At 37.7% G+C, this 21,379-nt stretch overlaps 1 protein-coding gene and 1 long non-coding RNA gene across 2 annotated transcripts in view; both read right to left on the reverse strand.

The window, feature by feature from the left end:
• LOC134489642 (uncharacterized) overlaps positions 1–8,919 on the reverse strand; it is a 66,581-nt gene extending 57,662 nt beyond the window's left edge. Inside the window, exon 1 of the long non-coding RNA XR_010067162.1 lies at positions 8,629–8,919. This is a non-coding gene — a long non-coding RNA (uncharacterized LOC134489642). The remainder of the gene's footprint in view (positions 1–8,628) is intronic.
• Positions 1–21,379, reverse strand: part of KCNIP1 (potassium voltage-gated channel interacting protein 1) — a 172,986-nt gene that overhangs the window by 82,179 nt on the left and 69,428 nt on the right. The window lies entirely within an intron of this gene.

The following is a 21,379-nucleotide window of genomic DNA, read 5'->3' on the forward strand; positions in this document are numbered from 1 at the left end:
ATATTTTTAATAATCATTTTATTTTTATAATGATTGTTCTTAGGTATTCATTGCTTTTATCTCATGGTTGTATGCTGCCAAGAATCGCCTTGTGTGAGTTGGGCAGACCATATAAATGTGAACAATAAATAAATAGGAAAGGAACATAAAAATGAAGAAGAATGACTCATTAAGGCAATGGACATTAGCACAAGGTGATACAATTTCTGTCAGCACAAGGACCGAATGATTTCTCAACAGACAGAGTCCAAATGATAAATGTCAGGTGGCAGGCAGGCAGAAAAGCAGGTGATTTATGAAACTCTTGGGGATCTGCCATACTGAAGCTATGGGTTACATTTGGATTAGGAAGGCTGCTTTCTCATGGTTTGTTCAAGTCCATGTGTAGATCTGGGGGAGATGGCTTCCAATTCTTTTTTTTTACGTGATGTCTAATTATGTGCTATAGTAGAACTTTTTGTAAAAAAGTTAGAAGTAGTGCTGAGCTTTAGGGCTCTACTCTGGAAGGGGTAACCTGGTGCCTATGAACACCTCCTTTGGTGCCCATCAGATTCCCTGCCTCATCCAACTTTTTGTGATTCTTTTCATTAGAAAAAGAAAACAGTGCAGCAAAATAAAGTTCCAGTCTTCAGAATTATCTTAACTCCAAAAATTCCTTTGAGCTTCACCCACTTCCCATAGGCTTTCTTAGAAAATGAAATTGTTGAATGGCTGTAAACCAGTGCTTTATTTGAAAATAAAGCTTGTTCCCTGGGATTATGGGCACTGAAATCCAACATATCTGGAAGACACCAGGTTGGGAAAGGCTGTTCATGGTGTGATTGCTGAATAGTCAAATGCAAAATTACATGCCCAGAATATAATAGCCATGCAACTATTATGTTACAGTAATACATTGATACAGCTAGTTAAATATGAGAATGGAAAAGGGTGCAAGATTGCCTGGGTTCATGAAGTAACTAGCATTAAGAATAGTAACAAAGCAGAAGATAAAGGATTGCAGGATTAAATCTCTTGCATTTTACCTGAAATACATCTTTTGTCTCAACAGGCAGTTGAACTGCAATATAGCTCTGAACCACATAAAAGCTACCACCTTTGATGTTTCATTTGTTTGCAAATAGGTGCTAATGCTCCAAAACCAGCAGCTAGACTTTCCATAACCTCATATAACAGCACAATATTTCAGATAGAAGCAAATTTTGTGATATATACTAAGATGTTTTATAAAGCCTGACCCAGTGAATACCAGAATGTGATTTTAAATTAGTTAAGAATATTTAAAAATATTAAGAACAATGGGTTTGCATCCGACAGACAGCTTGATATTCTGCAGTTAATTTGCAACAATATCCTCCATAGCTAATATAGGAAGGAAAGTCTGTACAGGCCATCAAAAAGACAGTAATTGAGTAGTGCATCAGGGAAAGAATATATGTTGCAGAAAATAAGAAGAGCAGTAAAATGTAAATATAAAGCTGATTGACAAGCAGTGAGTGCCCACGTGTGGGCAGAAACATATCCATTCTTCCCTGGAACCGACTGAACATTATTCACATTTTTCCTTATAAAAAGCTCAGAGCAGCTTTCCAGTCAACTGCCCATTGAGACAAATGACAAGGTGAAACCTGGTCCAGATTGCTCAAAAACATATCTTTCTGTCATGTGCCATTAGATTATTATTTTTCTGTTCATTTCAGGCATTATGCTGAGAAGGGTATGAAAATGCTAGCAGTTTCAGTAAATGTAATACTCTGTTTAACTGATAAAAGATTTCTGAAAATGAATATTTCTGGAAGGATTTTAAAATGGCAGTGGAATAAGATGGGGTTTTCTAATCAATACTGCTTCCATAAACAGTATTTTGTGGAAGAATTTTCTTCAAAGACTCAATAACCCACAATTTAAACTAAATCTACTTCTACATTATTCTTCAGGTTAGTTTTGCTCTACATTTTCACTGTTATTAATAAATATTTCTTTTAATGGACAGAAATCAAAATATTTCTACCTAATGCTATCATCCAATTCCTCATGATTCTAACCATCGCAAGATTGTCAGTATTCTAAATGTGATATTTGGTAACCAAAGCCTCTAATAAAAATGAAATCCTAAGCAATATACGAATCTGAATGTGAACTAAACTAAAGGTAAAGGTAAAGGTTTCCCTTGACATGAAGTCCAGTCGTGTCCAACTCTAGGGGGCGGTGCTCATCTCTGTCTCAAAGCCAAAGAGCCGCCGTTTGTCCGTAGACCCGTCCATGGTCATGCGGCTGGCATGACTAAACGGACGCCGTTACCTGCCCGCCGAAGCGGTACCTATTAATCTACTCACATTTGCATGTTTTCAAACTGCTAGGTTGGCAGGAGCTGGGACTAGCAATGGGAGCTCACCCCGTCACGTGGATTCGAATCGCCGACCTTCCGATCGGCAAGCTCAGCAGCTCAGCGGTTTAACCCACAGTGCCACCGTGTCCCTCAAACTAAACTAGAACACATAAAAAATAACTTTAACAAGCTTAAAGAATCTATTTAACATTCATTCATTCATTCATTCATGTTCATTCATGTTCATTCATATAATCACTCTGAATGAAGATCTAAAGAGGCTTACAGTTTTGTTCAGAGGGAACCCAGTTTTACTATACAGATGAGCTGAACATCTAGTCCAGCAGTCGACTGACCCTTGTACCCTCCAAGCAGGACAGCTGAGATTATATTAGAGGAAGGACTCCAAAAGGAAAGTACAGAAAAACCCTAAGAGGTTGGGGTAGGGATTCAGGAGGTGTTCAAAGATACTCTGTTGCTTCATTCCTATTTTTGTACATTTCAATACACAACAAATAGATATAGCTGCACTGAAGACCTTTTGATGAGTGCGACTTTTCTCTTTCCCTTCCCTCACAAAGGATGATTCCTCTTATAAAACTATACTAATCAAAAATGTCAGCCTCCTCAGCAAATGATTATAAGTGAGTCAACTCACACAAATTAATTTAGAACAAAGATTGCAAATCAATAATGGAGCCCATGCCTTCCATGCAGAAGGTCCCAGGTTCAGTTCCATCATCACCATGGAAACCGCTGCCATCTGGGTAGTCGGTACTGAGTTATATGGACTAATGGTCTGGCCTAAAATATAAAATATGTTCTGACCTAAATCCTAAAATAGTGAAGCTCTTTCCTCCTCCTAAGCTTCAGTCAATTGGTTGGAAACTTCATATCTTTACAAGCCACATGTATCATCTACAACACCTGACAAATCTCTTATGATCTCTTTATTATAATTACTTCTTCTGGAGAACGGACTTTTGATAGAAACAAGGCACTGTTATGGGAGATCTGAGGATTCGCCACATCAAAAGCTAACTCTCTGCAGCCTGTACTTTCTGGAAAAGTAAACAAAGATTCTCAGTGAAGACTCTATGTCTTACTGCATTGTTGAATCAATATTAACACCTCTCAAGAGTATATATAATATTTAAGAGAAATAAAAGATTACCCAGTTGATTGACAGTGGCTCTGGCAAGGGATTAGAATAAGAACCAAACTCATTAAACTGATCTAGCAGAGGTAAGTAAATGAAAAAGTTCTTGCTGCTTTGCCTGCTAAAATTCTCTCAATGTATTGGTGAATATTAGTTATGTCAAAAGGCCATAACAAAACCTTCCTTGCTCTTGCTAAAGACATTGTAGAAAGAGAACCATGTTAGTCTATGGTAGCCAAAAATCATAGGTAAGTCTGGTAGCACCTTTTCTAACAAATCGTATTAAAAGACAAGCTTTCATGAGCTATAGTTATGAAGTAAGCCATAGCTCACCAAAACTTATAGGTTTTAATGAAATGTGTTAGTCAGAAATGATGCTACCAGACTCCTCCTGATGTTTTGGGCTTACTAAGATTGTTTGCTCTCATGTTCAATGTCTTTATTTGTAAGTATATAAGAGAGTAATTATTTGCATGGAAGAGTTTTAAGACTCCAGTGACAGCCTTGGGAATCAAAACATGCAAAGTAATGCCACTCAAAAGGGTGGGTTCTGTTTTGAAGTTGGAATGCTCAAAATGGCCATTTTGAGGTATAACATTTTAGGATTGAAATGTTCCACATATCCCCAGTACATTTATTCAGGTATACTTACTAATGTATACTATTACGTAAATCTTAGGAAGTGTAGCTGGACAAAGTATCTTTGTTTAATCTGTCTAGAAACCTCATGCTTTTTAGAAACCTCAGGCAATGATCCATTAGATTAAAAATAAATATATCTGCATCTTTTCAGAAATAAGACTCATTAAATCCAGTGAAGCTTATTGCCAGATAAGTGCATTCAGGGTTGCAGCCTAGTCTATTATATTATCATGATCATCAAAACACGGATGATTCAGTTGATTTAACTGGAAATAATTTAAAACAACAAGGAGGAACCATCTTCAGTGCTCTTATTATTGATTTTTCTCTTTTTCTGTATTCACAATAAGGCATTTTAAAGGGCTTGGAACTTCATTTTAAACTGGTGATTTTTTTCCAGTTTGCAATTATCTAGTATGGAATGTAAATTTTCCTAGCTTGCAAATTTTGAATATCTCTCTCTGAATATATATCTATCATATTCCTGTGAGGTAATGAGAACAGCTACAATATCAAACAAGATTCCGTTGAGGTACAAAATAGCTTTTCAGGTTACATTATTAATTTATTTCAAGTATGTATATATTATATTTGTGTAAGAAAAAAATCAGGATTTGGAGCTAAATCTTTGATAAATTACAGCGAATCTTACAAGTCAGTTTAGAAGTTGCGTATCTCTGTGTGTGTTCATGCATGTTTTACCATTACATAAGGCGTTATTTTCCTGCTTTTTTCTTTTTTTAATTTCATTAAAATTTCTATGGGCTAACCTACTGGGTTTATATAACATGATCAATTAGGTTGGTTAAGAATCCAGTAAGTTCTGTGAACCTACTAATCTAGTCATATTGTGATGAAAGTTCAGTTTTGACCCAGAATTGCACTGGGTCATTTGTGAATCCAACTTGTATCCCCCAGTCAGCTCTGTTTTTTGAACCTTCCAACCCAACGAACTGTGGGGTGAAGGCTTGTCCAATCAGTCCTCCAAGGGAATAAGATGAGAAAGCACAGAATAAGATGGGGTCAATAAGATGAGGAAGCACAGAATATCTCCAAAGATGATTGGCTGCAATGCCCAACCACACTCACTGCTGCTTGGCTGGAAAAGGGTCACTGATATAATGAAGCTGTGCTAGTATTCTCCTAATGTAAGAGTTCAAGAGCTACCAGGCAGGACTAGATGAAATGAATAGAAATTCTCCCCCAAAATAGTGACTGTGACTCACTTAGCAGACTGTTAATATTTTGCATTTTATATATATGTTCTTTGCCTTTCAAAAAAGGTTTGCATGTTCTTTAATACAGGGTTCACATAGCTGAGTTCTTAAATAAGAAAACAAGTGAGGCCCACCTCAAAATAAATTAATAGTTCCTTCATCCTCAGGGCCTCCCCCACCATATATATCAACATATATATGATGCTTAAAGTGCATAACTTTGTGAGAAAGTAAAAATACATTTTTAGAAAACAAGTACTTGATAGAAACTAGTGAGTTTACAGTGTATGAATGAGAGTTCAGCTTACAGGAAAAGAACTGAGGAGAATACAACTAGAAGTTTGGCACAGGAGACTTCTTCAGGAACTTAGGAATTTATTCACCACAACCTGTGAATGAACTTGCTAGCTCCACCCTTCTGTGCCCTATTTTCACCCTCCAAATGTGCAATGTGAATCTCCATAGAGCCTCAATTGCTAATGGTGCATAGAAGAAAGTTCCTTTTTAGAACTTCAGCCTTGACTCAAGGAAGGTAATGAGAATGTGGTGAGGAAGAACTTGCATGCTCACTTTTGTCCTCCCTCCTGTCTGTTGTAGGAAGTCATAAAGGTCAGGTGACTCTGACAATCAAAGTTATGGCTGAAAACAATTGTTTAGAATATCAGTTGAAAAATTCACTTTCTTCAAACAAGTAAAGAAAATTACTTTCATGGATGAAAGTTATCTTAGTGGGGAAATCTATGGTTGGGGAAATAGATACCTTTCAGCCAAATGTCTGAAGAGCTCTACAAAGCTCTTGTTCTAGGGCACCTAGAATCCTAAACAGGGTAACTTATCTTAAGAGTGATGATAGCCTGCAATATTTTGTAACAAAACTTACATATTATGAATTATAGTCATTAATAGATCTATTAATTTCATTTAATCTTTTTTTCCCAAGTCTGCTCAGTCAACAATTTGCCATCTAGAGTCTTTCAGGATAAGGTCAGACTAGAAATGCCATAAATAATAATAAAAAACCATAGGGCATTGTAGAACATTAATGAAACAATGCCTTCCTTTGCATAAGCTATGCTTATTCTTCATTAAGTTTGTTCCAGTATAGATTTGCCTGCTGTAGTCTTACTAATATTTATGACCAGTTTAATTTCATCCAAACATTGGATTGGAAACAAACTGGTAATTACACCCATTGTTCCAACATTAACAAAACTTTCCATAAGCCTCTACCTTCAAAAGTATTTGAATTACAATTCTTGCATCCCAACACATTTGAAGGAAACCAAAAAGGGAAAAGCTGGTCTAGAATTTTCATCAGCTTATTTCTGTGACATCATTGCAAATACAATTTGTTTAGTCTAGGAGATTCTTTTCATGTAGGTGCTCTTTGGCATGACTCTGGGCTCCAGTTAGAAAGTTTAGAAGGCTGAAGAGAAAATAAACCCAGAACATTGAAGCTATTTAACAGCATGTTGCAAAACATACTGCCAAATCCTAGGAGGACACTTTTAACAACCTAAGAGGTAGCTGCAATTAACAACCAGAGCTGCAGAAGAGATGCAGTCTATTAGCACAGATGTTGGATTAGTGTACGCCGCTTACCGCAAAGATATAATACATACTACATTGCAGGATTTGAATGATGTTGAATGGCAGTACTCTAAAACAGATTAGCTAAAGCAAAGCTGAATAAAAGTTGTTTCAAATGTTTGTCTATTCCAGGATTTTATAATGGTAGCAATTCAAGTGGTTTTAAAATGCAATTATGTTCTTAGTATACTTTATAAAGACATGGCATTGCATTATGTTAGAGCTTCCTCTAGAAAGTTACTACAGTACTTTGATTTTTATAGGGACAGATTGTTGACAACTGATTTATCTTCCAGGTAACCATAGAAGTTCACAGATGAATTTACAGCAAAGAAGAGGGGGAAAAAAGTCTTGCGTTCATATGGATGGTACTCCAAACATAAACTGCTGCAGAATCCCACATAGCTTTGCTTTCCTTCAGAGTCCACCGATGTGAGTCCCTTTCTTGATAGCATCTACCTTTTTGGTTTATTAATAGCCTTTTCATTTTGTAGGTTTCTTGTTAGATTTAATTTCATATCAGGGTCAATTGATCTACATTCATGTTTACAGTGGTAATGCTCAAAGATTTGTGAACATAATACCTAGATAAAAGGAAAGAAAGATTATAGGATGGCATTGCTATTTCTCTGGTGTCCATGGCAATTTTTAAAAACTCTCTGTATAGACACAGTCATGGTTTCCATAAGGGAGAGGTGCTCTTTCACATGACAGATGACAGAACACATTTATCAGTAACTGAATCCCAAGAAACCGACTGGAGTAATCACCTAAGTCTCTCTGTTTCACATTTAATTCTTAACACCTTATAAATTCAGGAACAAAGGTTTACCTAGGTACATTTACTTTAATTTTAAGCAGTAACATGGCAACAGATATCTGGTTGGATATCTCATGGGAATGTGTTATAAAGGGAATATGGGACTTGGCTGCTAAATGTCATTTAAACAATAAATATCAGACAACAAACTAGCATCCAACATTTTCAACAAAAGGAGGGAAAGGTTATTTAACTGAAAAGTTTTTGTATTATTTCTGTCACTAACTTGTTAAAGTGTCCTTTGCACCAAATACAGAATCATCACCACCACCACCACCACCACCACCACCACCACCACCATCTTTTGTACCCTTTCCAGAAAGCACGTCCTCCAGAACTGAGACTTACTTGTGAAAAAAAAAAACATCTTGGGTCTAGGCAGTTAAGACATCATTAATGCTTCCCTCTGTCAAATACTGTACTCCTAAAATTAAGTGATGTACAGGTATCTCAAGGGAGACATATTCCACCAAACAAGAACTCAGGGGTAGTAAAGTAATATTTAGAGGAAGGAGGGTGACGCTTTTCTAATTAAAAAAAAAAAGAAAGTTAAAGCACTCCTCAGTGAGAATTCCAGCAGCCTGCAAAAAGCACAAAGCAAAATTCAGCATTGTAGAATTAATTGGGAAGGAGATATGAAAATAAAACTAGACAAAGATGATTTTTTCCTAAGACAGACAAATTCATGTCAGAATACTATGGATCTATACTCAGGATTTCGATGAATTTTACTCCCAAGTGAGTGGACATAAGGCTGCAGTCTCAGCATGTTATTACATTACATTACATGATATTAATTATATGCACATGCATACACAGACACAACTTCATGAAGTCTTGAGGAGCCAATAAAACTTGTAGAGACTCTTACCATCTGACAAGTCTATTAGTCCAAGATAGTGCAAAAGTTTCAGAGAGGAACAAATCACCACCACGATCCCTAAAGTCTGGAGCCCTTCCGACTCTCCTTTGCTCCACATCCTTTAAGGCAGCACACCGATCTGGTGTGCTAAGAATACGGCAGGCAAGAGTTGAAAGCAGGGGGGAAATCAGCTGTTTGATGCTTTTCTTCCTGCTGGTCTGTTAGTGCGAGGCTCATTTTCCTTCTTTCATCGCTCTGTCTCTCCCCGCGTGCGAGAGTGTGATTCTCACCCTTTCCCTGTTTCCCTCTTCCTTCGTTTCCCCCCTCCCCCAGTACCCACTCTTAAGGCTTATCATTTCTATACTTTAACTGATGGTTTATTCTCTTACTCTTTCTGCCTCTCCAGAGCAGTTTGTATCGCTCATTTAGAACAAAACGCCACATTGCTAGTCACACGGCAGTGTCTGTGGAGCTGTTATTTTCCACTAGGGATTATTTGTTTCACTGTGTTTTTCCTCTAGCTTTCACTGCTTTGTGTGATGGAAGATGTGGTGAGAGTTCTGGTACAAATTTTAAAAGAGCCCCTTCCCTCTTCGCTACTGTACTCTCCCTGATGCTCCAAGTAAGACGTCGGAGTCTCAAGACTTCCATTCAGAGATGTCCAGACTGTCCAACCGATAGATTCAAATATGCCCAGGGGCCACATGAAGAAGTGGCAAGGCCAGGCTAAGCACAACCTCTGCCACACTTGCTGCTGACACCACTACCGGCCATCCAGTTACTTGGTTCCACTATCTAGCAGATCATCAGTAAATGTAAAATCAGAGAGATGGTAACTTATTCTAACATGTCCCAAGTGGATCATAGTTAGAACAAGCATATGGACTTTGTCCTGGATTAATAACAAGGCCCTTATGCCAGGTCAAGCCTTATTAACAAGCTTTTTAGGACTACTGAAGGAACAAATTTTACATTTTAAAATGCTGAAATCCAAGGTTTCAGAGTTCTTGCCTTGAAGTCTCACAAGATTTCCAGCAAGCTCCCCAAAGTTTTGTCTCATTAAAATTATTTTTATTTTTATTAAAAGTGGGTATCCAACATCTGAAAAGGCTGCTGACTCCTGCCCTGTTGTGCTTGCTTTATCTTTCCTTTCAGATGTTTAAATCCAATCTTGAATCCAGCCTATGTTTTCAGATGTCAGAGACTTTAGCTTGGAGAAGTGGAAGCTGAATTGATATTGTCTTTGTTCATGTAAATTTATCTTCCATGTAAGCATGTCTTATTTAATTTTAAATATTAAGAAAATGGGACACAGGTATCTGATTCCAATTCCACACACACACACACACACACACACACACACATATATATATATATATATATATATATATATTCATTCTTTCATTCATTCATTCATTCATTCATTCTGTGCAGGGTTTTTTTTTACTATGTACACCTTTTTGCAAAGGTGCTTAGTAAAAGTTACTTTTGTGCTTACTTTCTACTACTATATGGCTTTTAGAGCATAAATTTGGGTTGCATACCATCTCACATAATTCTGTACACATACTAGAAATTCTGGGTTTTTTATATATATTCAACAGGTCTGGTGTTAGTATAAATGTATTTATTTCAAAGTTTTGTTGGTTTGAATTTCTCCTCCATTCCTTCTTTAAAAACCCCTAAAAATAGGTCCCTTGGATAACCCAGAAAGGACTATAAAGATCTTGGAGGGGAAAATGTGATTAACTACATAGGTCATACATCAGGGAGCCATGATAAACACACTCATGTATGCCCTTTTTTAAATCAAATTATATTTATTGAATCTTAGAAGAAACAACTTACAGCTTTGTTGCAGTTAAATTACATATGAACAGCAAGTGCCTTCAGAGTGCAAATGATTCTATTAAGGAATAATGATGAAAAGATTATCCGTGTTTACGCGTCTGTGTGTGCGTCTATGTGTATAAAATCTGTTTTACACAACAAACTTACCTTTTAAAGGACAATCTTGTCAATCCAACTTGAACATCCATGTGGATTTAAGCCCCCCAGTTATCTTAACTCCCAACATCTCCATCCAGCATAGGCACAAACAATATGAGATTTCTACTTGTGTTCCAGTGAATGCAATATGAATTTCCCATTCAGACATTGCTACTCAGTGCTGCAAAATCTAAAAATGAGAGGATGGGGTGTGTGTGTGTGTGGTGACATGGAAGGACCGGCATGCACAGTACCACGTCACTCAGCATGGCCAGCTATGCTTTTCAAAATCCACTCCATGATGCCAGAGATGTAATTCCTAGGCAGGTATAACTGGATAGTTTAAATTTATTTAAAATGTTTCTGAATCACTTGAAAAGTAAAATGTTTACCCAAGGGGAGTTTCAGACAAATGCTTAATAAAAGATTACACTTTTGCTTTTGAAAAAGTAAGTGCAAGAACATTGAAATATCCATCCAGAGGAGCAAAATTTGGAAACGTTATCTTAGAAGACAGAAGAAATATTGCAAGTGTATTCTGAAGTGCCATCTGACATAATAACACATCCAATTTCTTATTTGATTTATCAGATTGCCATCCCATTTTTCTCTTAGATCACATTCTTTAATCCCAAGAACCCAACTGTACTGCTCAATTGAGAGTCCTGAAGGAGATAGCTTGATTTAATAAGCTTCTCAAGGATGCTGCCTGTGGACCCCAGCTTTAGTTACTTAGGATCTTCATGCAAGAAATAAATAGACATTGCCATTTTAAGTGTATTGGCATATCAGTTCATCTGGCACTTGAGACCATGCAATTTTTCAAAAGCTTGGTTCCTTCCAGGCAGAGGAAGAGCACAAGAAATGAATCAGATTTGTCAGCTGTGTCATGGATTTTACATTCTGTTTCTACTCTTGATACTCCCACCCAGGAACTGTGTGCAATTGTGAAGCCAGATCCTTCCTATTTAAAGGCAGACATGGGAAACATTAAGGTGATATGATAGAGCCCCCATTCCTGTAGTGATGTCTATTCATTTTACTGCCCACTGTGGTCTCTGATTGAAAATATGTTCTTAATATTTCAAAACCTTCCCAACACCATTGCAAAACAACAGACCATATCTTCATCTCTATCTCTATCAAGCCACCTTCCTATTTCTTACAAAAGAATCAGTATCTGCCCCTGGGGGACCAAGTATTATTTCAGAAAAAGGAGTGACAACCCTGCTGAGTTTTAGAATTAGAATTATTATTATTTAAGTTTCCTCCAGTAGAAATAACTAGTGTAGTGTTACAGAAATTAATATTTCTTTCTGATATTTCATCATCAGTGATAAATCATCTTTCCTGCTGACACAATTCTCCAGGAACGGAAGGTGACGCTTGTGAACCTCCATCTAGTTATACAGCATTCTGATTTGATTGCTCTAAGGAGGAGTAATCAGTATGGGTGGAATTCCTGCAGTTATCCAGATTTTCATTTTAAACTACCATCAAAGATAAGGTGGTAAGTTGGTTATTACCATACATCCAAGCTTTCCTTTTCCTTAGAATTTATTTGGAGGCTGGGAATGGGGAAAGCCAATGCAAGTTGCCACTTAAACTTTTATTGCTTCCGCCCCCCTCCCCCTTCATATTGGAAACATGTGCCTACATACACATACACATACACATATACAATATCGTTGTTTGGATTTGGATAGGAAGAACATATCCAAATGTATTCCTTGTGAGCAGCATGGTTTTCATTTTGTTTGATATTTGATGTCTTTCCTCAGTTCTCTTCATCCTCCAAAAAGACAATTCATGCACAAGATTCAGGAAATGGAATAAAAATGGAAGAAAGCCTTGGAGAAAACCTGCCACAGTTTCCTTTGGAGAGAAGTATATGCTACTCATTCTGGGAATACAACAGAGATCAAAAGTACTGCATTGCTTAATACAAACAAGTAAAAATAAAATAATGTTTCCAGCTAGATGCTATATTGTCTTCCTTCGAACCTTTACTTTAGGATCTAGGTGTCCTCCTGGCTTTTATTCATGAGAGCCAAACCAAAAGGTACTTTTGTTAAATGGTCTGCCCTTGCATTCATGAAAGAAAGAAGTAGGATAGTGCACAGGTTTGCAGACTAGTTTGGCCCTGAGGTGCACTAAAATGTTAAGCATCCCCATATAACATGCCACGCCTGAAACTAGCCATAAGATATATGAAGCTTCACAAAATTCTTCTTTACTCAAAATGAATTATCCTGGGGCTATTCTCAGGGTCACAAAAATTCTTTAAAATGTTGGCATTAGTAATGGGCATTGGTGTTGCATTATCATCCATTTTGTATCATTCTTACTTACTCAGCTTTCCCATCCCACCAAATCATTTGAAGAAGCTCTCAAGAAAGCATAGATCAATAGTGCCCTTAAGTGCCTTACTATCTTCTGTAAAAGTTAAAGTTGTCAGCTGGTTCTATATAAGAACATAATAATAATAAAATGCTACATAAAATATAAAATTCTGAGTTTGGGTGACAGGTGATAGATTGTGTTACATCTCCCTGTGGATCTTTGGCAAGCTCTGATCTTCTTGATGTCCTTTGAACTCCTCTGCATTGCTTCTCCTCAATAGCATACAGGCAGGCTCTACCTTTTAGCACTAACTTATCTGGCTGAAACTGGAAGCTGTACATGAAAATAACTTTTGGACAGAAGAAAAATAAATAAATGAAAATCATCTGCCTGGGTGTCCCAGGTCCAAACATCAATGTCCTTTCTTTAAAAAAAAAAAGTCCTTTCCTATCTTCTAGGAAGCACCTCACCTAGCAATCTCTTCCTAACTAAGCAGCGTGAGACAGACAGGGGATCCCACAACCAGTTTCTTTTTCTGGCAAATCATAAGGAAAAAATGAAAACAAAATAAAATAATTTCTATAATGGCCCTGCAGCATTAAGGTGTATGGCTAGGGAAAAATCAGCCCTTTCCTTTCTTCCTTTTAGATGACAAACTTCATTGTTTAAAAAAAGGAGAAGACAGAATGCAAAACTCCCTTTTATCTTTAAGTAGGAACATGCAAAACCTTTCAGCGGTAAAGGAGATTAAAATATAGAACTGTTCAAATCACAGATAATGACTTAAAAGGATTCCCCATAAACAGATATAAAGAAAAATACAAGGCTCTGGGCAAACCACAAGATGATACTGATCGCTCCTAATTTAGAAGCAACTTTGTTATAAAGAAGCTTATATAAGCTGTTCAATCACTGGATTTCTATGGGGAAATAATTTATCAGAAAATGAGGATTAAAATGCTAACACAGTCTTCTGACTAGACTTGTTTTCCTATTCTTTAGGAACAAATGCATTCCTGAGGCAAAAGTCTTCTGCTTGCCTCCCTAGACTTTTCCAACTTCTTATAGAATTCAACCTTTAATCAAGGGCTGAAGAGGACAGTTCTTTCTTTTATCTAACTCTGGTTCTCTCCTTTATCTAACTCTGGTAACCATTTTCTGCCTTTGTTTTAAAAGTCTCTATCATAAAGTGAATTAGTTTGGATAACTTCCCTGTCTTTATGATTCCAAGCCATGCCTCAGTTGGCTTGAATGTGGATTGAAACTCAGACAGGCTGGCAGTCAGTGAATGTGGCATGGAGTCTTGTCTGCCCATTCACTACGATTACAATGAATGAAACCTGTGTGCTGGCACAGAACCATGCAGTCCTAACTAATGGAGGACTGAAACATCTATTCAGGGTCTTGGTAATATACAGATCTTCCATCCAATGTAACTTTGCCTGCTATTATGGATATCTCATAAATTTTCAATAGACTAGGTACAATCTCAAGCTTAGAATATTGTCTAACATAAGGACTTATAAGTTTTCTACTAATACTGCCTCTCTTTCTTCCTACTGATTTAAATTGCATCTTAATAGATAAACCTTATGTCCCAGAGAACAACATTCCTATTGAAGGTATGAAGTACATTCAGACTTTGCTTGGAAAGCTTCCCAGATACATATGAAAACCAAAAAATGACTAAGTTCTCTTTGGTGTCTTTTGAGCAGTAGCACAGTCATATATTTTCAATTCTATTCAACTGTTAAGTGTCCAGATTAATCCACAGAGTTTATGTACTTCCAGTAAAAAAAGTATAATACAAACTTAACCAGCTTCAAAATGACAATTCTGGATGACCATATAACCTGATGATAGCTTGCAATGGCTCCTAGGAACAATTTTTAAAAAGTGTAGGCTAGAGGACAAAATAGTATGACTTATTATAAAGCACATCCTACATTTCAATTCTTAGCCCAAATAAATTCTATAACTCTGACCTTATTTGTTTCATTTCCACACCAGAATATTCCTTGGAATGTCATTATGTTATTGCATTAGACTTCGTACGGCATGTTAGAGCAGTGGGGAATCACTGCACTTCACTTCTCCCCATCCCTGAAATCTCTCCTCCTATGGCAGCCAGCACATGAAGCTGTAAGAGACAATTATCTTCTTTTTTTTTTACATATTCCCATTTTCATCTTTGTGTTTTTGAACATTCAGAGTACTTTCCCTGAATAAGTTAACAGTATAAACATAGGAAGTGGCATTACATCACAATCATATTATATACTATGGCTATACAAGTCCTTGAAAGTGGGGCAGAGGGAGAGGTTTTGCACCTTTTCCCAGGGTCATTCAGAAACTGCTCCAAACTGTTTATACATGTGGGTGCTGGCACAGCCACTCCACTTGGCTGGCAAAGCACCCAGGAGAAGCTTCTACGACACAGATTTTTAACTCAGTGGCCCCTAACCTTTTGCGGGGCAGGGACTGGTTTCGTGGAAGACAATTTTTCCATGGACTGGGTGGATGGTTTTGGGATGATTCAAGCGTGCAGAGCTCAGGCAGTAATGCGAGCAATGGGGAGCGGCTGTAATCTACATGTAAATGAATATGTAAATGAAGCTTTGCTCGCTCGCCCACTGCTCACCTCCTGCTGTGTGGCCCAGTTCCTAAGAGGCCATGGACCGGTACCGGTCTGTGGCTGGGGTTGGGGACCCCTGTTTTAACTATTCCAAAAGTGGAGCCCCCAACATTCAGACAAGCCGGAATAGTTGCCAAGACACTTCGCCCACCACCGAAGAGGTGTCCCAGAGAAGGCCGTGATCCATTCATTCAATCCAGAATGCAGAATATTCTCGTGTTATTGGAAGCCAGATTTTGGCTGAATGATAAGAGTAACAGAAAGAGCAGTTCAACAGTAGAACCAAGAGAAATGATAACTTCCCTTTTCCTGCATCTGCTTAAGCAGAGCTACAAAACTATTTGTCAAGAATGCTTTAAAGTGGATCCCTGCACTGAGTGGGCAGTTGGAATCAATGGTCTGAATGGCCCTTCCAAACTCTGCAATTCTATGCTTCTGTAAAACTCTTTTGGATAGCATGATTGTTTTAGTACTATTGGGAACTACACTATAATGGAAAAATAGTATTCAAGTATTAAAAGCATTGTAAGGTTGGTACAACTCTGAAGTAAACAGATCTCTATTCTGGCCATCCATGCATTGTTAGATGTTAGCTTCCAAAATGTGTAGAGGCCCATTTCTTGAGCCTCCAGAACCATTAATTTGTTATTAGGCAATAAAATTAGAAAAAAAGTTTAATCATTTGCACAAAGAAAACATGTAATGCTAGCACCACCAATCCCTTATAAGGCTTTTAATTTGACCCTACCTTAGTATAAAATAAGGATACATTTCCCTAATATTATATAAAGGGTTGTAATCTTGCACTTTAACCCCTTTCAATTCAATAAGTCCTTGATTCTATGTTTGTGTTAACAGTTTGTGAAAAATATGTTGTACTTTTCTTTGCTGTTCTGCATTCCCTCACACTGAATACAAAGCATACTATCCTTGAAAAGAACAGCATTTCCAATTCTACCCTCTGTAGAATAATTTTGATTAATGGCATTCATATTCTTTCTATCAAGATTTCTAGGGGGAAACAGTGACCTAACTGCTATTTTTAGTTCTGTCAGGGTTTTTAATGCATTCCAACTGCCATCAAAACTCAACTTTAGTATCATTACTAGAATTATGTACATATACTGTATCTTTAAAGTATTGCAAAAGGGAATGAGTGTAATTCATAGTAGCAAGTATATCTGCAATGAGATGCAAGCAGTGCTATCCAAAATCATTTTTAATGCTGATCGCTCTAACAGGATTGCTGCTTAAGTAATTTGTACTTAAGTAAAGTAAAACTTTAGTAAAAGTAAAGCCTATTCCCTTTGAAGGCTCCTTATCCTCCTCATTCTACATAATCAAAGTCATTACTGTTTTTGGAATTGGATTGCCCTTTTGGAGATAAGGTGACCTTCCAATATGAAAATCAGGAGGAACATATCCATTTGTAAAATTATTTATTAGACTCCCTCTGGCCCCAGGGTAATTTAACAAATATACAGAACAATATAAAAATGAACGTACTAAACAGAGACAAAAGTAAGAAATAGCACTTCTAAAAACAGAGTCCAGAATCCTAAAACTAAAGAAAGAAAGGAATTCCATAACTGGCATGCAGCCATACACTGTAGAAGAAACTGTCCATATTTTTATCTGGCTTATACCAGTTGTATAAAAACTTATGCCTCTAGCTCTGTATCTTAAGCTGAATTAGTAATGGCTCTGCAATATTTCGTATGAGTCTTTTTCTGGCACCTTCTTGATGCTTATTGCATGCAAAGCATGTCTTTAGCTATAGTCCAGTTCTACTCCACCATTTGAACCAAAGATCTTCTGTGAATCTAAAAGTAATATGATAAAACAATAATATGTGATGGCAGCTATGCAAATTTGATAAATAAATAAATGTCAGAATAAATCCATATTAGATATTAGGTATTACAGCTATGCAACTCTTCAGATCAGAAGAGAAAAAAAGCTCCCTAGTGTGTGGGGGCATTCGCAAAAAGATGGTTGGCAACTCCCTCCAGCAGCTGAGTCTTTTAATGGGATTGTGCAGTTGCCTCCCCAGATGCAGCATGACCCTGAGAAAAGACATAGGGGCTTTAAGGAGCTGCCAACCAGTACCACCTGCCTGCTACAAAGCAGTGCATAGTGCTATAAATTATAAACTTTCCTTATAAAATTTACCTTGCAAGCATATTGTACAATGCACTACAACTGCAAATGCTTCATTTTGTACCAACCTACTCATGTCCCATAAAGTAGGGATAAGCACAGGATAGGCATACTGAAGTTGGCCCAAAAAATCTTCTTTTAGTCCTGGGTGGGGTAGCACTTCTGAATTTGGGACTGGTACACAGTCTGGGGGTTTTCTTGGACTTGCCGTTCCTGCTTAAAGAGCAGGTGGAAGTTATGACCAAGAAAATATTTGCACAGATTCATCTTATGTGCCAGTTGCATTTGTTGCTGAATCTGGAGGCCCTCCAGACAGTCACTCGTGCCCTAGTCACCTTATGAGTAGATCATTGCAATGTGATCTACATGAGTCTGTGCTTGAAGATCCCTCAGAAGCTAAAGCTAGTCCAGCATGCCTTGGTATGTTCTGGTGATACCACTGCTCTGCAAGATGCATTGGTTGCCAGCTGACTTCCGGGTACAGTTCAACTGCATAGGACCTGGTTATTTGAGGGACTGCCTATCTCTGATTGTACATACCTGTCCTGTCCCAGGCAGAGTGAGTGCACTCTGGATCTCTTTAATTAAATCATGCTATCTGTTGGGACCCAGGAAGTGTGGTTTTCTGTCATGGTGCCTACTCTCTAGAACAGTATTCCACCCAGCCCCTGGGATTCATATGGTTCCCACCTTGTTGATGTTCAAGAAGTCTCTGAAAACCTGGCTGTTACCCCAGGCCTTGGATTATGGTGGGTGTAGAGCCCCTATAAGATTTTATCTGTTTGAAGAATTGCCTTTTCAGGATGTACATGGTTTGTGTCTTTTACTGTTTTATTATGTTTTAGTGTTGTATGCCATCCAGAGTCTTATGGACAATAAATAAATAGGCTATTTTATGTGAAAGGCTGCCTTTTTGGTTTCTTGCCACAGAATGTTCATGGCTACAAATCTTGTAGCATCAGTATTTTGAATGTGCCCAAAAATAAATAAGGAAGCAAAGAAGATGGAAATGCATTAGAATTATATTGTCCCTCTGAAGCCCAATCATTAGCAATTGGATCGCTGCATTTTTAACCAATGGCACTCTCCAGATCAAAAGCAGTCCTATGCGAAATGCATCACAATGATGTAACTGGGATGTTACTAAGCATGCATGGTGATAGCTGTGTCTGTTTTCTTCAGGAAAGAAAATCAACTTTCCCAGATGAAGCTGATGAAAAGTGCTCCTGGCTACTGACACCATCTGGGCATCCAGGAGCAATGCCAAATCCTGGAGCTTAAACTGTGGATCTAATTCCTAAGGAAGAATGCAACCTTCATTTAAAACAGAGGTACATCTAAGAAACAAACCCCCAAGCAATGATAGTTCTGTGGTATCTAGCTTACCCTTCATTTGGTTCACCACATCCAGTCCATGCACTGTATATCTGCTCAGTTATCTTCCTTCTTTATATGTGCTCTTTTTTTTCTGAATATTCTATGATAATGCTAGTTTACATGCAAGATGCCAGTATGCAGGAATCATTTCAATTATTCCATCTCAAGTACTTCACCCTGTATTTGTTAGCACTTGAATTTCATTAGCTGCTAATTTATCAAGTGGTGTTAGCATCCTCATTTTCTCCCTGTAGCAGGGCCGCAACTAGGGTCTGTGTCGCCTGGGGCAAACATGGATTCCACATCCATTTTGGCAACCCCCAGCACTCATTTTGGTGCCCCCCAGGGCAGCACCTGGGGCACATGCCCCGCTTGCCCCCCCCTCCCGCCAGTTGTGGCCCTACCCTGTAGCCTTAACTATTCCAAATAAATTTGTGTCATGTCAAGAATTGGTTGATAAAATGTACCTCATAGACAGCCTTGGCTCACTGTAAATATATGGTGGAAATCGGCAAGCAGAAATAGAGTTCTGAGAACTTATTTTGCTAGCATGTTGATATAAATCAACAGTTGCAAAAATCCAAATATTTGTGCTAAAACCTCATTTCTGAAGACCACTGGAGATATTCATTACACTTACCAGCAGCTTTCCAACGTGTTACTGGGTGACCAGAGAGGGTGATGGACAAAATACATGTTCCACTATGATCACAGATTGTTACAAAGTACCACACGCATTAAATATGTAATAGACATTGAAAAATAAGATGGTGGACCTTTCACTGACACTCAACTGTCCATGCCTATCGATGCAGGAAGAAAGCCATTGTACATACGATTGCATGCACATTGGCTTCCATTCAAAGAAGGACCTAGTGGTTTCCATCTTACATACACTTACTATCATATAAATATTCACATACTGAGCACCCCCTTATTTTTGAAGGCTGGGATGGGACTTAGAGATCTAGCCAAATTAAAGTACTTTTTATACTAACATTATTTCAAAGCCCTTGGTGCTTTATATTATATTCTAATTGTTTTTAACCCAAGGCGTGGACTGAAGTGAGACAGAATTAATGGAGCCAATGAAAATAAATGTAGGTCTGACAGCTATTGTACAAATTTCAATAAGGCATGGAGGAGCACAAGCGCACAGGCAAATTTTTATTTGTTACCCTGCCTCTAACAGCTTGCAAATAAGATGCAACTATAACAAAGAAGATGCATTTTAGAATTGATTATTTAAATTGAAAACTTTTATCAACTTTAATTAGAATGTGTAACCTTATACATGAATCAGGGAGTGAGAAGATGATGAACAGATGGGTTTCATCTGGGACTCTATTTCCCTAGAACCATATTTCACAAGTTCTGATCATTTCAAGCCTCATGAATTTAATTATTGAGGCTATTTATGTGGTCACTTCTGTTTAAAAGAGACCACACAGTCAGTCCATACAACCATACAAACTGAGATTCATCTTCTGCCTAGTCAAATTAAGCCTTGCTTATGTTTGAAATTCAAGGATGTCTTAAGGGAACACACCCAACATTTGAACTCTCCCTATATACTTTTAGTGGTGCCCATTTGTACCAGTCAGAAAATCAGGTGGCACATATTCTCAATAATTTTCACAGGTGTTCAACAAATGGGGAGTTCTTTTCCAACTGAACTCAGCCTAGTTTCCCCCCCTAAACTCAGAAAACAGCAACATCTCCTCAACTCATTCTACTGTATTGTCCTACTCATACAGAGCACCAGAGGCACATCTTTGGGTAATATTGGATATCATGTTTTTCTGCTTTTGGAGCTCAAATGTGTATCAGCCATTCTAAAGAGTGCAATACCTTTTCTCAGAAACAAAAGTGTTTAGAAATGCAGGCAAACCATTATTAGTCTGGAACTCCTCCTTCTAGCTCACTTGCATCGTTCGGCAGACTAAGTTAAGGTCACCTTTTTCAGACTAGACCATTACAGTCAATTAGAACATATTGTGGTGTGATGCACTGTTAAATAGCTGGGAAATTTATTTTTGTGTTTGGTTCAAAGAACATGTGTGTCTGAAGTACAATGTGTGACTATCTAACATTTTGCATATGCCAAACACTTCAAACATACCACAATTTCTTATTTTTTTTTATTGTCAGTGACAAGATAAATTTCTTGTAACTTTAGATTATTCATGTGGTGACAAACTATATTTAAAGAAGTCAGAGAATGTGGGGAAATGTACTAGCAACAGCCAAATTACG

Source organism: Candoia aspera, chromosome 2 (genome assembly GCF_035149785.1).
Source record: "Candoia aspera isolate rCanAsp1 chromosome 2, rCanAsp1.hap2, whole genome shotgun sequence".
Lineage (NCBI taxonomy): Eukaryota > Metazoa > Chordata > Lepidosauria > Squamata > Boidae > Candoia > Candoia aspera.